General features: G+C 41.6%; 1 protein-coding gene across 1 annotated transcript in view; it reads right to left on the reverse strand.

The window, feature by feature from the left end:
* LOC135195090 (probable phytanoyl-CoA dioxygenase) overlaps positions 1-11,350 on the reverse strand; it is a 68,321-nt gene extending 56,971 nt beyond the window's left edge. Inside the window, exon 1 of the mRNA XM_064221468.1 lies at positions 11,199-11,350. The gene's annotated coding sequence lies outside the window, so the exon portion shown is untranslated. The remainder of the gene's footprint in view (positions 1-11,198) is intronic.
* Positions 11,351-16,454: the final 5,104 nt, after the last annotated feature.

The following is a 16,454-nucleotide window of genomic DNA, read 5'->3' on the forward strand; positions in this document are numbered from 1 at the left end:
CAAATATGAAATTCTAAGTTACGAGTGACCAATTTACGTTACGTTAATATAAGATCAAAAGTGCTATGTGATGGAGAGAGAGAGGAGAGAGAGAGAGAGAGAGAGAGAGAGAGAGGGCGAGAGAGAGAGAGAGAGAGAGAGGAGAGAGGAGCGAGATGTTAATGCCTCGAGGTTCTAAGATATAATGAAATCTCTTCCCTTGCGAAAACTGGACTGAGGAGATGACAAAAAAACGTTTTGAGACAATTCTTCTAGCAGCTTCGGAAATCTGACGCAACTTCACATAAAAAATGTGCAATCCCCACGTGGCTTTGATCAAAGACATAAGCGTACAAGACGATTCTGCTCAACAGACACGTACCCGATCGAAACGGAGGTTGAGCGATAATTAAGATTGACATGTTTTGATAACATCGCGAAGACTCGATTCGATCGCTTATCAAATACGTTGACAGATTTAGGAAAGCAAACGGATATCTCGCAGTCCCTCTAATCTCAAAGTGTTGACATAAAAGGGGAAACAGTCGTAGTTTCAAATGGACAAAGAAAATCTCTCTCTTTTTACATTCTACGTTATAATATATATTCTTTTCAATATGTAATGCGAAATCTGAACACACATTTTAAAACATCCTAACTCTAAGCTATCTAGGAATCTGAAAAAATGTTACACAATTCTACATAACATTTCAAAGAGGGGAAATATGCATTTTGAAAGTAGCAATATATAATATACCTCCCCCAGAAGATTCTTTATCATGGTGTTGAATCCAACGATTTGCAATGAGATAAATAATCAGCAACTACATTGTTTTTGCCACTAATGTGCTGCACTCTTAAGTTATACTGTTGCAGACACAATGACCACCTGGTCAGTCTTTGATTATGGTTTTTCATTCTCTGGATAAATGACAGTGGATTGTGATCAGACAACACTAAAATTTCTTCATTCCTAGGTCTATTCACATACACTTCAAATTTTTTCAATGCGGTGATTAAGGCTAAAGTTTCCTTCTCGATTGTCGAGTATACTTTCTGATGTTTTTTCAATTTTGTAGACATGAAGCACACTGGATGGTAGATATTATTTTCATCTTCTTGAAGTAGAACAGCTCCAACACCACAGTCTGACGCATCAACTTGTATCACAAATTTCTTGTCGAAGTCTGAAGCTTGAAGTACTGGTCTTGAAGTTAATATGGCTTTTACCTTCTCAAAGGATTCTTGACACTCTGGAGTCCAAATAAATTTAGCTTTGGGACTAGTCAAGTCTGTCAAGGGAGCTACTACGGCTGAGAAATTTGGGCAGAAACGACGATAAAATCCAGCCATCCCCAAAAATCTCTGTAGCTGTTTCCTGGTAGTAGGTGGGGTAGCCTTACGGATGCCTTCTACATTAGCATTTACTGGAGCAAGAAGGCCTTTCCCAACTTTAAACCCAAGATACTGTACAGTTGCCTTGCCAAACTCATTCTTCTCTAAGTTGACTGTTAATCCTGCTTCTTGTAGTTTCTTGAAAACTTTCCTCAGAATCTTCAGATGTTCTTCCCACATTGTAGAGTAAATCACGATGTCATCCAGGTATACACCTACTCCTTCTATTGATCCTAGCAGTTGATCCATCACTTGTTGAAATGTTGCCGGTGCATTCATCAGACCAAATGGCAGAACAGTATACTGATACAGTCCAAATGGAGTAATAAAAGCTAACAGCAACTTGGCATTCTCATCTAAGGGAATTTGATAATATCCTTTCAACAAGTCTATCTTGGAAACAAACTTGGCTTGCCCAATATTATCAAGTAACTGATCTATAAGAGGCAAAGGATAATTATCAGCCACACTGATAGCATTCAGCTTCCTATAATCAGTACACATCCTAAATGAACCATCTGGTTTCTTCACTAACACACATGGAGAACTGAAGTGACTTGAACTGGGTTCTGCTAATCCATGTTGCAGCAAATACTCAACTTCCTTCTTCAAAACATCTCGATGATACGGTGATAAGCGATAGGCTCTTTGCTTGAAAGGTTTTCCGTCTTCTTGAATCTTGATTTCATGCTTAGTCAGATCAGTATGTCTAGCCACATCTGAAAAAATTTCTGGAAAACTTATAATTACTTCACTTAAGTCTTCACCTTGTTCAACACTCAGATGTTTCAGTTTGTCCTCCAAATTTTCCAAAATTGAAGAATTATTCATCTTGCTTGCAGCTCCCAATTCGTAGCCATCATTGTCTTATGTAGATAAAGTTGTTTGGGTTACTGACACAGTTTCAGTTTTAGTTTCTGAGAAATAAGGTTTCAAGAGGTTCACATGTATCTTCCTTTGTCTTCTTCTTCTTTCTGGTGTTTCAATCACATAAGTTCTATCACTTAACTTCTGAATTATCTTGTAAGGACCTTGAAATTTATTAGTGAGGGGAAATCTCTTGACAGGTAAGAACACTAACACTTGTTGACCAACACTAAAACTTCTTAGCTTAGTCTTAGCATCAAATCTCCTTTTCATTTTCTCTTGACTCATTTTCAAGTTTTCTAAAGAGAATTTTCTAATCTCTTTCAACCTTTTCCTTAAGTTCTTCACATACTCTCCTTGGCTTTCCTCTTGATTTTCTTCCCAATTTTCTGCAAGAATCTTCAACGGTCCTCTCACTTCTCTTCCAAAAATCATCTCATTAGGTGAACATCCCATACTTTCTTGATAAGCACTCCTAACTTCAAATAACATTAATGGTAAACCAACATCCCATTCTTTTCCTGACTCAGAACAATACTTTGTCAGCATACTTTTCAATGTCTGGTGGAACCTCTCCAAGGCACCTTGAGTTTATGGATGATAGGCAGTGGATAACTGTTGTTTCACTCCTAACAAATTCATCACATCCTGGAATAACTTTGAAGTAAAGTTTGTTCCTCTGTCACTTTGTACTATTTCTGGTATACCAAACTTTGAGAAAAACTCCACAAGTTTTTCAGTAACTATCTTGGCAGATATGTTTCTAACAGGGATTGCTTCTGGATATCTTGTCACAGGACACATTAATGTTAACAAATACTCATTTCCTTTCTTTGTCTTCGGCAGCGGTCCAACCATATCTATAATCACTTTACTAAAGGGTTCTCCTCTAACTTCTATAGGTTGTAGGGGGGCTTTCTTGATGGTTTCATTAGGTTTTCCAGCTATCTGTCAGGTATGACACTCACGACAAAACCTGCTAACATCTTTGTGAAGTCCAGGCCAGAAAAAATATTTCATGATCTTCTCCACAGTCTTCCTGATTCCCATATGTCCAGATTCATGAGCTACTGCAACCACTTGCTTTCTCAATGGATATGGAATCAAAATTTGATGATATTCGCCCCATACAGCATCTCCTGGTATATCTGTAGGTCTATACTTCCTCATCAGCAAACCTTACTTCAGATAATAACAGCTAGGAGTTTGTTGCATCTCTTCTCGATCAACAACTCTGAAGAACAAATCAGTTAACGATGCATCCCTCTTCTGCAAGTCCATTAGCTTCTCTCTTGTCACTTGACCAACTTCAAGGGTTGAATTCTCAATATCTGCTAACTCAGCTACTGTAGTTTCACTACTGTCTTCAGGAACACTTTGACTACTTAGAGTCTCTTCAGGAACATCAGGTTCTTCTTCTTTGTTGTCATCTTCATCTTCTTGGGAAATCTCTTCTTGATCAGCACTATGGGAAACTTCACTTCCCTGGAACAATTCTTCTAAGCACAAAGATCCTTCTTTGGTGTGTAAATCCTCAGTTTCTTCACTTGCAGTCGTAGTCCTCTTCATACTTCTGGTAGTTACACAACTAGGAAACAGGTGGGGGTTATTCTTCTCCCACTCTACTGTAGGACTAATCCTCAATGGTTTGTCTGTCACTACAGGACAAGGAATAAATGGCACACCACTAACTTCATTCCCCAACAGAACATGTATACCTTCCACAGCCAGTGAGTCCTTTACAGCAAAATCAACATTCCCTGTCACCAATTCACATGACAGGTGTAAGCGGCATATAGGAGTTACTTCCTCTCCGCCTATACCCTTCAAAATAACTGAATCTCCTGTGAGACTCTTCTCCAACTGAGGGTAAGAACCACGTACTACCACACTATGGTTACTCCCTGTATCACGTAATATCTTGAATGGTACCTGCATACTTCCTTCTTGAGTTGACAGCATACCCTCATAGATATATGGCTTAAAAGCCTCCACACTGCTAAGCCACTCACTGCTTGAGGTAACATTTCCACTGGTTGCTAAACATTCAGCTTGCTTAGTTTCATTCTTCTCTGGAGTCTGATTCTTTCCCACACTGCTCTTCGTAGTTTGTTTCACCTGGTCGCCTTTTACAACTTGACCAACTGGCTTTGACTGCTGTTGATTCCGGTAACACTCTTGACTGTAGTGTCCTATTCTTCCACACTTGAAACAGAGACAACATTAGGTTTCTGTAACTGTCTTGAAACACTGGATGAGGATTTCACATTAGCTTGCTGAGTTGTATTACCTTGTGTACTCTTGGTAGTATCACTTGTAGTTTTCCCATTAAATTTGTTCCTGTTATTTGGATAAGACTTAAAACCTGGGCGTTGTTGACTCTGGTACTTGACATTGTAATTACGTTTACTACTGATTATATTGTAATCTTCACTAAGTGTAGCAGCTTTGTCAAGTTTCTTCACTTCTCTCTCTCTTAAATAGGCTCTTATATGTTCAGGAATTCCCTTAAGATACTGTTCAAGAACAAGTAACTCTTCTAACTCATCAAAAGTTTTTACTTTAGCAGTTTCTAACCAACGTTTGAAACACCTTCTCCCTTTGTAAGCATAATCTAAGAATGTTCCCTTCTCATCTTTTCTTAAATTTCTGAATCTTTCATTGTAGTACTCTGGGGTCATCTGGTAAACTTGTAGCACACTGTGTTTAAGTACCTTGTAGTCGCAGAAGCCAGGTACTATGTCGTACCTCTAAGTAAATGGGGATACAATCCACAATGAAGTAAAATCCTCTTGTAGTTTAAAATATATATCTCTTGTACAAGATTAAAGCTTTCGACCATCAGCTGTGGTCTTGTTCACTAAAATGTGATATGTCACCTCAAGGAACTAACAAGTAAGAGCACAAACATTTGAAAAAAAAAACGGTTAGGTAACAAGCTAGTTTATATTATGAATGATCAGGCTCAACCGCCTGATCATTCATTTTATAAACTAGCTTGTTACCTAACCGTTGTTTTTTTTTTTCTTCAAATGTTTGTGCTCTTACTTGTTAGTTCCTTGAGGTGACACATCACATTTTAGTGAACAAGACCACAGTTGATGGTCGAAAGCTTTAATCCTGTACAAGAGATATATATTTTAAACTACGAGAGGATTTTACTTCATTGTGGATTGTATCCCCACCTTGTAGTCTTTACACTGATCAGCTGTTAATGCTAGATAAGCACTTCTCCCTTTACCAATCAAGACACTTTGTAGCAAAACTGACCATTTATCCTCTGGCCATCCCATACCTGACGCCACTTTCTCAAAGTGATAAAAAAACTCATCTGGAGCTTCTTCAGTAAACTTAGGGATTAATTAACTTCTGTACTCTCACTACATCAAATACAGGGTCTTGATTACCTTGGTTAGGGTTAGACGGAGTTACAGGTAATATGGATCTAGCTTTTATTAATTCCATTTCCCTTTCATGTCTTGCGATTTCTCTTTCCTCTTTTATCCTTTCTCTTTCCTCTTTTATCCTTTCTCTTTCCTCTTCTGCTGCTTTTTCTTCTTCTATTTCTCTTCTTTATTGTTTTTCCCTGTCTAATCTTTCTCTTTCAGCTTGCATTCTCTCTCTTTCAGCTTGCATTTTTAGCTTAATCAAATTCTCTTCTGCTTCAATGCGTCTAAGCTCTAACTCTGCATCACTTTTCTCTTTCTTTTCTGCTTGCTTATTTATGAGATCAGCACGTGCTACATTCAACAACTCTTGAGCCAATTCTAACTCATCTTCATCAATTATTCTACCAGAGTTTATCAATGATTCCATAGCAATACATCTTATTTGTGCCTTTACCATACTAGTAGACACATAACCACCACATGCCACTGCTAAAGCGCTCCACTGTGCCTTAGTCAGAGTGGTTTCAGACAAAACTTGGATAGAAGGGGCTGCTAAAAATTCCTGAACCTTGAACTGAGCCATTTTCCTCTAAGTTATCAACTTACAATTCAATACAATAAATACAAAACAAAATTATATAAGGAAAATACCAAAATTGTAAAAAGCACTAATCACACAGAATGTAAAATAAAAACACACACTTCAATAATAAAATGGATAAATGCACAAAAATCATTTCAATAAGAAAAATGGATAATGCACAAAACTCTCTCTTCAAATGAAACAAACACAAAACATAAAAAATTTGCAATGTGTAAAAACTGAAATAGTTTCATCCAAACCAATGTAACTATTAGTTGCAACTAATAAATTTTGTACTAACACATTACCTTGGTACCAATTGTTTCTGCTGCAGCTAGATCCAAAATTTCACCACACAATTCACAATATTTCAAAAGAGAAAAAGCGCCGTTACACACTTGTACAATGTTTGTTCAGAATTCACAATAAGCACTAAATAATACTAAATAACTCTTAGAAATACGGAATCTAAAATTCATGAGTGACCATTCAATAAGTATTAAATCTTTAGTTACGTTAATGTAAAATCATATATGGCGCGGGAGAGAGAGAGAGAGGAAGATGACCTCTGTACGACAGGGATTCAAAGTCTGTAATGAGAGCTCTCTCTCTCTCTTCCTTGTATGGACAAACTTCAAGAAACTGACTGGCTCAAATCGCTTTGGACATGTAGTTCAGCTAATATCATAAAAATTCTCTTTCAAAACAATATCTAAAGAGAAATTGAAATTACAATCGTAAATAACATTTATTATTACAAGATTTAAGATGATAAAAGTATTTTAATATGAAAAGAATAATGATTTACAAAGAAAGTAAAACTAAATGACATCACTTTCCAAAGATGACGTATGCTTAAATAGAAGGTTCTAGAACAATCTTACGAAAGATGGTGCAATCCTTCCATGTGATTATTCGGCAAAGACATACACATTTGAAACCAGTCCTGTACATAGTATGCTCAACAAAGACATACTCGTCCGAAACAGACTTGAGCGAGTAAGATTGACATGTTATGAAAACAAAACGGAGACCTTGAGCTCTCCTTTATCTTGAGCGATGACAAGTTGTGGAAACGATTTCTAGATTGGAACGGACAATGTTAATCTCTTTTTCTTTTCACATACTATGTTATATTCTTTTATTTATGTTATGAAAAATCTGAACATACATTTTTATAACATCCTATAACTCTAAGCTAAATAAGGAATCTAAAAATGTTTCAAATATACATGCCCTGCCTTTATCTTAGGCCATTCAATATTGCTTGTAAATAAATGTAAGTTTTTACCGTTACGTTTTGGACAAAGGCCATCTCAAACGTCCTGGGACACATGGCAGCCCTCAGCCTCGTGTCCCGGGACACTTGGTGGGCCTTGCCCGCCTGTCCCAGGACACTTGGCAGGCCACGCCCGCCCGCCCATCCCCGGACATGTGGCAGGATCCGCCCGCCTGTCCCGGGACGCGTTGCGGGCCCCACCCACCTGTCCCGGGATTTGTGGCAGGCCTCGCCTGCCCATCCTGGGACGTGTGGCAGGCCTCGCTACCCCGTCCCGAGACGCGTGGTGGGCCTCGCTTGCCCGTCCCGGGACGCGTGGCAGGCAGGGCCCGTACCTGGATGTTTGGCGGGCCCAGACTGCATGTCCCGAGATGCGTGGCAGACCTTGCCCGCCCATCCCGGGACACGTGGCAGGACTCGCCCACCCGTCCAGGGATACTTGGCAGGCGCCGCCCGCCCGTCACGGGACATGTGGCGGGCCTCGCCCGCCTGTCCCGGGATGCGTGGTAGGACCAGCGCGCCCGTCCCAGGATGTGTGGCGGGCTCCGCCTGTCCTTACTGGGACATGTGGCAGGACTCACCCGCCCATCCTGGGACAGGTGGTAGGTACCACCCGCCTGTCCCTGGACACGTGGTGGCCATCATCCGCCCGTCCAGCGACACGTGGCGGGCCTTGCCCGCCCGAGCATCCCGGGACACGTGGCGGGCCTCGCCTGCCCTTCCTGGGACACAGGCATCGCCCGCCCGCCCGTCCCGGGACACGTGGTGGGCCTCGCCCGCCCGTCCTGGGACACGTGGCGGGGCCCGTCTGCCCGTCATGGGACACGTGTCGGGCCTCGCCCGCCCGTCCTGGGACATGTGGCGGGCCTTGCCTGTTCGTCTCGGGACTCGTGGTGGGCTTAGCCCACACGTCCCGGGACATTACTACATCTTTAATTACTACATCTTTAACCTTACTACGTCTATAATTTTCCATTCGTCTTTATTAAGGTTAAGTTCTTTTGTGAAAGTTTCGTTGCACCTCTCTTCATCTAGCTTCAAGTTTTCTGTTTCCTCTCCTGCTATAGGCTCTGGGAAGTTGAATATGATTAGGTTTTCCTTCCTTCTGTCTTTGTCATTCCTGGGCCTCCCTTATTTCTTCCTGAATTGTTTCTCTTATTCTGCTGCTGCTGAGGAATTCTTCCTTTATGTCTTTTGCTAGGGTTTCTTTAATGTCCCTAATCTCTTATTTTATGCCTTTGACTAGGGACTCTTTAATGTCCCTAAGGTTTATTTCTATTTGTAGAAGTCTACCTTTAAGCGTCTGGTTCTCTTCCCTGAGTTCTTTGATCTAGTTCCAAAGCCCCACACCATTCGGTATAGTAGTAGTAGTAGTAGCAGCAGCTGAAATATGCCTGCGGAACGGCTACAGTCTCGATTTATTCGTCGTTTATTTCTTCTTATATTTAGTGTTCCAAATAACATTTAGAACAAGAAATACAACAATAACATGCTACAACCTCCTCTCCCAGATGCTATACCCCACTCAAAACCGCACAAACAATTCTCAATTAGCAACCAAAATACTGTAGAAAAAGTCAATTTCCAAGGAAATAACCTACACGTCACTATTGCTTATAGATTAACCATTTCATTGTAATTCATGTGAATAATCGATACTAGAGAAATCGAATTGACGAAATGTTGCACAAATAAGGTTTGTGTGCGCGCGTGCGAGCATGTGTGTGATAAAATTGAGTTTCTCAATTTTATCATAAAACTAAAAACGCTCAGGACTTGACTTCCGTACGGCTTTCGACATTTCTTCTCCTCTGGGCTTGGGAGCTTGGAAGAGGTCTAGGCCTGGGAGCGTTGTGGAGCCGATCAGACGCCCCCTCCACTACACTGGGGACACTCACGTCACTATCCACTGCACTGTTCATTTTAGAATCACTCTGCTTACCTTCCAGGGCCGCCATCTTAATTTCCATTCTCTTAAGGGCGGCTTTAAGATCTGCAATTTCAGATACAGAATCTGTAGGAATTGCGAAGGGGGAAGGGGCTGAAACAGACGTAACAGGGGCAATATTTACAAGAGGAGAAGTTACAAAACTAGAAACTTGATCGCTAGATCTAGAACTAATGAGGGATTTGGAAGAAGCCTTCCTCACCCTATCTCTCTCTAACTTCTTCAAGTAAGAAGTTAGAGACTTCCATCCTTCTGCACTCAAATTCTCACATTCATTACAAGTGTTATCCAAAGAGCAATCATACCTTCTGCAACGTCTACATACAGTGTGAGGATCAACCGAAGCCTTCGGCATCCTCACCTTACAGCCCTCATTCACACACACTCTCCACACAGTTCCAGAGTCAGACATATTAAAGCAAAATCCAAAATCCATAATCCAAAATACAGTCCACAATAGTGTATGCCAATACAACGATCCAGATACGTCACCAAAAAAGCCAACAGGAAGATCAATTGCGATGAAAATAACGAAATTCAGTCAGAGGAACTAACAACGATGTTGCTAGAACCGGCGACAGAGAAAATCTGAAAGAAAATGGGAATGGTTCCTATTCCTGCCACCCAGAGGCAGGGCGGTAGATCACCTGACCTACCTGTAGTGTGTGCCGCGAAATTCGAATTTCTGTCGGGGATGACGGAGTCTATAGCTAAGTATATATCTGACAGGGAAGTTGAATGTATAAAAAATGTAAATTAAACAAAATACATGAGTGACGGGTAGACTCTCGCCAAGGGACAACTTACAAAAGGAAATAAACTTTAAAATAATTGATAACGAAGACCCAAATGCACACAAGGGCAAAACAGGGAAGTTTAAAAAAATCTATCCAGACATGTTTATTAAATCGCATTTAAATGTGTAACGAAGGCAATTGTCCCTGTGTTTGCATCAGTAATTTGTCACTTCGGCCGGTTTTGGTGACGGGCACAGAATATGTAGGTTACATAAAAATGCAATGGACCTGAGCATGGGACTAGACTACCTGTTGTTTCATATCGTGCCTCTCACTTAGACATGAATGCTATCACATCTAATATCTGGCAATTTTTATAGAACAGATTGAAGAGTCCAGGAGGAACAGAAGGTCATGTAGCCTATATAGTACTCCAAGCCTTTCCTTATTTAAGTAGCTTGATTTCTAATCAACTATCCTTCCCTCAAAATTGACAGAATACTTCCTTTGACTGTGACTGAAGCAGCTTGAATTCTTTTCAAATATTCTACTTCGAAATGAACGTTATGAATGATAGGTATGCCTTATATATTGAAATTTTCCTAAATAGCTTGAATTCAATCACATATTCTTCGTGTCAATGAATAGAATCACAATTTAGATTTTTTCTCAGGCAGCTTGGATTCGCTTCACTTTTCCCCATTCTAAGTTGGCCATATGATGCGACCTATTTCGTATATATCTTAGAATGCAAGTGAATTCATGCATACCCTCTGCAAGGAAGATTATATATAGGTATACTTGCACGATTACTTTGACTGCAGCATGAGTTCGGTAAAACGTAACATGGAATCTTCCACATAGACTGCCATTAATATTAAGTCTTGAATTCGATCAAACTGAGAATTCATTAATAGATCCAGTCCCAGCGTACATTGTAATTCATAAGAACTTTGAAAACGGCAATCTACAGAGAAAACGAAGATAGTTTTTGAAGTAATGACTCCCTTGGTAACCTTACCGTGCGTCAGCCGCTATCTGCCTCCTCTCTCTCTCTCTGTAGCCTCCTGGTAATCGGAACAAGTCGCCATTGGGACGTTCGTGTGGTAATATATATTAAGTGGACTCTACACTGTCGTCAGGTTGCATAATACGTAGGGATTTAAAGCCATTTTAATAACCGTATTTCAGTAAAGTTCTTTCCTAAAGTCTTTTCTTTTATTGTGAATCTAAAATGATCGCGAAAGCAACTATGACGAACTATATTATATATAGCTTTTATCAATGAAGGGAATTGTTCGACATGCGTAGTGGCAACAGTCTGCCTGGTTCGACCATGGTTCGACTCACTTATCAGGTCAGCCAGACAGAAGCGGACATTTTCTTTCTTTCTTTCACTCCGACGCTATCTGGGCCTGAAGCCTGAACGACGCATCGCGCTTCTGCTATACTTTCTTTGTAGTTTATTTTCTAATCGTAGCTGCTTCGCCTTCCGTCTTTTATTTCACTTCATCTAAAAAGTTCCTGTAGTTATTTTGGGTTTATCATCTGGCAAGCATGTTAAATAAAAATACGTTATTCCATCACTGTTTTTACTTATTCTTAATCTGGATATATAACATCATGCAAGAAATAATAGTTTATACTAGTAACTACACTCATTCACACTCTTTTAGTCTTTTTGCTTGCATCTTCCCTTTTTGTTTCACTTTCCTTCGTTCGCTTTGTTACTTTAATTTGGTTGCTAAGATGTCTAATCCTAAATTAGACTGATATTTGTGCAAAAAGTTTTATGATCTCATCAGGGATATTAATCTTAGAACGTAATTAGTTCACGAACAAGAGTCTTGATGCATTCCTTTCCCTCTGAAGGGATTTAGCGTGCATTCATCTGAAGTTACATACATTAGCCCCTCTGTTTATCTTTTTTACCCAAGACTCATGTCTGTCCTGTGTCGCTTTCTTACCTAAACAGGACTATTTTGCACATAATTTTTTCACAATGTAACTATCTACCTATATATTTAAGAGCTTCCTTTTCGATGGTAGCCGTCGCTACTTTTTCGTTACTTTCATTTATATTCTATTTCTGTGCTTCCTCGGTATCTTCTGGGTGAATTTCAAAATCTAAATCACTGAACAAAACGATTGTTAAATGCATTTCTAAATTTTTTTTTTCCAGCCAGTGTCACAAGCAGATTCATTGGACAACATGGGATTATCAACCTTTGCATCGGTGTTAGTTTTTTCACTGAAAAATTTCACATCTTTCCCCAACAGTAATGTTCGAAGCCTGAATTTAAAATCTACTACATCAGATGATCATAAGGCCTATTCATTTGTCTTATGCATCCAAACAGATGCTCTAAGCAGTCCTGAAGTAATTTGTGAGTCATAATGTATGCCATGTTATTGGTGATTTTCAATAAGTTACTAAGACCAATCATTGACTTGGTCGAGAGAATAATTCCCTTTTGAAATTTATAGAGGCATCTTGTCTTAGGAGATTTGACTTTCAGAGAACTCATCACTTCTATCATCCTATTAAGGATATTCATTTGCGTGTCTCGATTCATTCCAAATGCATTGCGGCTTGGCTCGTCTCCATACTTATTTCCCGAATTTTTGATGTCAAACCAGTCATTGATAGTTGAAATGAAATCAGATGTCAATTTACATTTATTTGTCTCTAACACACCCTTGCCTCCAAGATATCTGATAGCATTTGCACTGGAATTAGATAACAATTGTACAGCATATTTGACACGCTGCCTGTGATTTTCTAAGCAGGATGATAATTGAGACAAGAGGTATGATCTTGAAATGATATTTCTATTAATAAACTACAGCGGTATTTATATGAATTGCTGGCCAATCAGCGGCCAGGAAACTTACACAGTAACTGACGGACCAATAATGTACAATCATTATTTATTAGCCTTTATATCTTCTATACGGATGAAAATTAGGTGTACCAGACATCGGTGCAATTCTGCTGACTTGACGCGTTGCTAAAGGTAGAGTCGTGAGAACCATGGTCTGGAGATCAGGTGTATCACGGAATTTGGCGACGTCCTGTCGGTTGCAGCATGAGAAATGCAACCTGGGAGTGATGGCGCAATACGCCCCCTGAAAGATGACCAAGGCATTGCAGAGGGCATTCCGCCCTTGAAAATTGGACTGGAGGAGTAATATCATCAGGCAAATATGCTGGTTTCAGGCAGTCAATTGCGACCCAATCTGTGCTGCGGATGTCAATGAGGAAGGTTTCTTCTTGCGGTCGATGACCCATAGGAGCCTGTGTAAAGCTGGGTCAAAGGTGGTCGAATGGCAACATTTCTGATGAATACATGTGTTGCATTGAGTAGATCCTTCGGGATTAAGGTCTTGTCGTTTGGCTTGTAGGATGGGTGGCAAGGGGCAAATTTTCCGACGATGGTCCGGAGTCTGATGATGTCAGGTCAGGTGTTATGATAGGGGAAGAATTTCCCAGGTATCACGAGTGGATCGCCAGACACCATCTTGGCTGCTGACAGGTCAAGACGTGGTCCAAAGGCTGAGGAGGGCCCATGGAAGCTGCGAGTACCAGGCCAAAGAATTGCAGTGAGACATAAGGGCTTCTTTCTAGGTGCAATGGAACCTCTCGATCATGTCATTGGATTTGGGATGGTAGGCTATTATGTGATGCAACTGCATGCTGAGGAGGTGATTTAGGGACAACCAGAGCTGCAACATGAAGGTAGTGCCTCTGTTGGAAGTGATGTGGTTGGGTATGCCGAATTTGGAAACCCATGAAGAGAGGAAAGCACTGACACATGCTGCTGCTGATGTATCTATCAAAGGGATGGTTTCGGGGCATCTTGTCAAGGGGTTGACCATTATCAGTAGGTAATGATACCCTTTGGAGCGTGGGAGGGGTCCTACACTGTCAGTGTGGACATGGGTGAAATGGCATTGCTGTTGATGAAAGGGGCTGACACCTAAATTTGTGTAATACTGGATTTTGGAGTGCTGGTAGGAAGAACATTCACAGGCCTATGCCTTTCCGTCTTTCGATATGCTATGACAGATGAAGCACTTCTTCAGGAGGGTGGCTGTAGATTATCCTGAAGGGTGTGCCTGACTGTGGACGATGTCGAAGACATGATGTCTCAGTAACTGTGGGATCTATGGGGTGGCGACCAGTGCTAATATCACAGAGGATGGAGGTTGGGCTGTTGTTGTTGAGGGGGACGTTATACCATTGCAGAGACATTAAAGAGGTCTTGCAGGTATTGAGCTCTGGATCCTGTTGTTGCTTCTCTGCATCGATGGACATTCTGGAGAGGGTGTCAGCGATGGCGTTGCATTTCCCAGGAATGTAGCGAAGGGTGCGGTTGAATTCTGTGTTGGCTGACAAGTGGCAACAGTGATGGGGTGACCATGCATCAGACTGACAGTATTATAGAATGCACTGGTGGCAGTGGTCAGTTTGAAGGGTGAACGGCATGGCCTCCTAAAAATATCAGACGTTTTTGGAGATGAGGTATGCTGCCTTGAGCTCACGGTCAAACGTGGAGTAGTTTGTCTGTGTCTTGCTGAGTTTCCTGCCAAAAAAGTGAGGGGTCGAGGATGACTGTGGATGGTCTGTTCCAAGACAGATGCTATGGCTATGTCACTGGAGTCCGTGGAAACCAGTTGAGAATGACCTGGTGCGGGGAATGAAATGGTGGTGGCCTTGGTGAGGGCGTTTTTGGTGAGGATCTTCAGGCACAGGCCTTGGGCTTGCCATTGAGGACTTCGTAGAGTTGGGCCAAGGTCAAGGTGATGGTGGGAAAATAGTGATGATAATAATTAACCATTCCAAGGAATTCTTGTAGACTCTTGATGGTGGTAGGGGTGGGGAACTTCCTGATGGTGATGATTTTGTTGGCCAAGGGCTGGACACCCTCAGGCATCATGAGGTGCCCCAAGAATTCTACCCTCTTGGCGGTGAAGGAGCATTTTTCGTATCGGATGATTAGGTCGTTTTCTTGCAGGCATTGGAGGACAATGTGCAGTTGTTGGAGGTGCTCCTCCTTAGATGCAGAGAAGATTAATATCTTCGATGTAACAGATGCAGAAAGGAAGGTCTCCCAGGATACCGCCTGCCAATTGCTGAAAAGTAGCTCCTGCATAGCAGAGGCCAAAGCAGGGGTAATTGAAGCGGAAGGTGCAGAAGGGTGTTGTGATGGCAGTCTTCAGGATTTATGGGACCTGAAGTAACCTTTGAGAAGGTCCAGCTTTGAGAAGATGTACAGGAAGGTGGTAGCATCTGAGATGTTAGGTAGGGGCTAGTGGTCAGCCTCAGTGACAACGTTCAGCCTTCTGTAGTCCCTGCATGGTGAGGGGTGCCATCCTTTTTTTTTTACTATATGGAGGGGAGATTACCAAGGACTGGATGCCATTTAACACAAACCCATCATCACTTGTGTGAAGGTTTTCTTTACCGCAGCAAGTATTTCGGGTGGTAGACATCGGAAACGGGAATGTACAGGATGGCCCTTGCTCTTAATGTGGTGGAAAATACTGTGCTTGGCAGGGATTTGATAAGACTGTCTTAGTCCAGGTTTTAAGACATCTGGGTATGTGGAAAGCAGGTAGGCAAAATCGTCTATGGACTTGGATGGCGAGTTCTGCAGGTGCTGCAGCAATGGGTGTCATGGATAAATCGGTGGCATCGACGAGGCGCCTGTTGGTGATGTCCACGAGTAGTTAGTGGTGTGCCAGGAATTCCACCCTGAGGAGAGGTATTGAGACGTCTGCAACCAAAAACTGTGAGTGGTACTTTCTGTCGCTGAGGTCAAGGGCGAGATGCTTCTGACCAAAGTTAAGAATGGGAGAGCCATTGGCAGCTGTGAGTCAGACATTCACATGGTTGTGGGCATTTGGTTGGTTGACTGGAAACAGGCAGAAGGGAATGGCAAGCCCCTGTGTTGACCAAAAAGTGACTATCTGTGGCAGAAACAAGGATAAAAAAGACAGAGGGGCTGACAGAACACATAGGATTGGATATATCAGGATTAGGGGTAGATTCAGGTACATCAGTATGCCCCCTGATTAAGGGTTATGCACCCTGAGTGGTGGTAGCTGTTTCACACATGTTTTGGCTATGGGCATCCTGGGAGGCAGTTCTTGGTGGCAGGGCTGTAAGTTCTGTGGTATCGGCAAATGTGGCGGAAGGAGAGGGTGATGTTTCGTCATCAGATGTCTCAGACATCTTTACTGGGCATTGGTGTGGCAGGGTCACCACTTCAGC

This window comes from Macrobrachium nipponense, chromosome 15 (genome assembly GCF_015104395.2).
Source record: "Macrobrachium nipponense isolate FS-2020 chromosome 15, ASM1510439v2, whole genome shotgun sequence".
Lineage (NCBI taxonomy): Eukaryota > Metazoa > Arthropoda > Malacostraca > Decapoda > Palaemonidae > Macrobrachium > Macrobrachium nipponense.